We start from the raw sequence: 474 nt of genomic DNA on the forward strand, positions 1-474 counted from the left end.
ATTAAAAATCAGTTAAAACAAAAAATTATAATTACAGATTTCGCCTCAATTTTATTCCTTTACTGGGCCCCCCTCGGGGCCCTCGAGGGGGCCCCCAAGGGGCCCATGGGGGGCTCCCCAGGGGGCCCCCTGGGGGGGCCCCCCTGGGGCCCTGGAGCAGCAGCAGCGAATGGGAATAAATTATTTGTGTCTTTTTTTGGGTTATTTCGTTGTTTTGGATTCAAATTTGGTTAACTTGTTTTTGCTGCTGCTGCTGCTGCTGCTGCGTGGGTCATTTGGGGGCCCCTTCTGGCCAAGGGGGGCCCCAAAAGGAGGCCCTGGGGCCCCCCATTTGCTTCTTTGAGTTTTCTTTTGCTGCTGCGCTCCAGTGGCTCGCAAATGGCAGCAGCAGGGACCCTTTTGCTGCTGTAATGGGCAGGGCCCCACAGCTGCCGCTGCTGCTGCTGCTGCTGCTGTTAGAGACAACGCCCTCCT

This window comes from Eimeria tenella, genomic scaffold, assembly GCF_000499545.2.
Source record: "Eimeria tenella Houghton genomic scaffold, Eth_scaff3059, whole genome shotgun sequence".
Classification (NCBI taxonomy): domain Eukaryota; phylum Apicomplexa; class Conoidasida; order Eucoccidiorida; family Eimeriidae; genus Eimeria; species Eimeria tenella.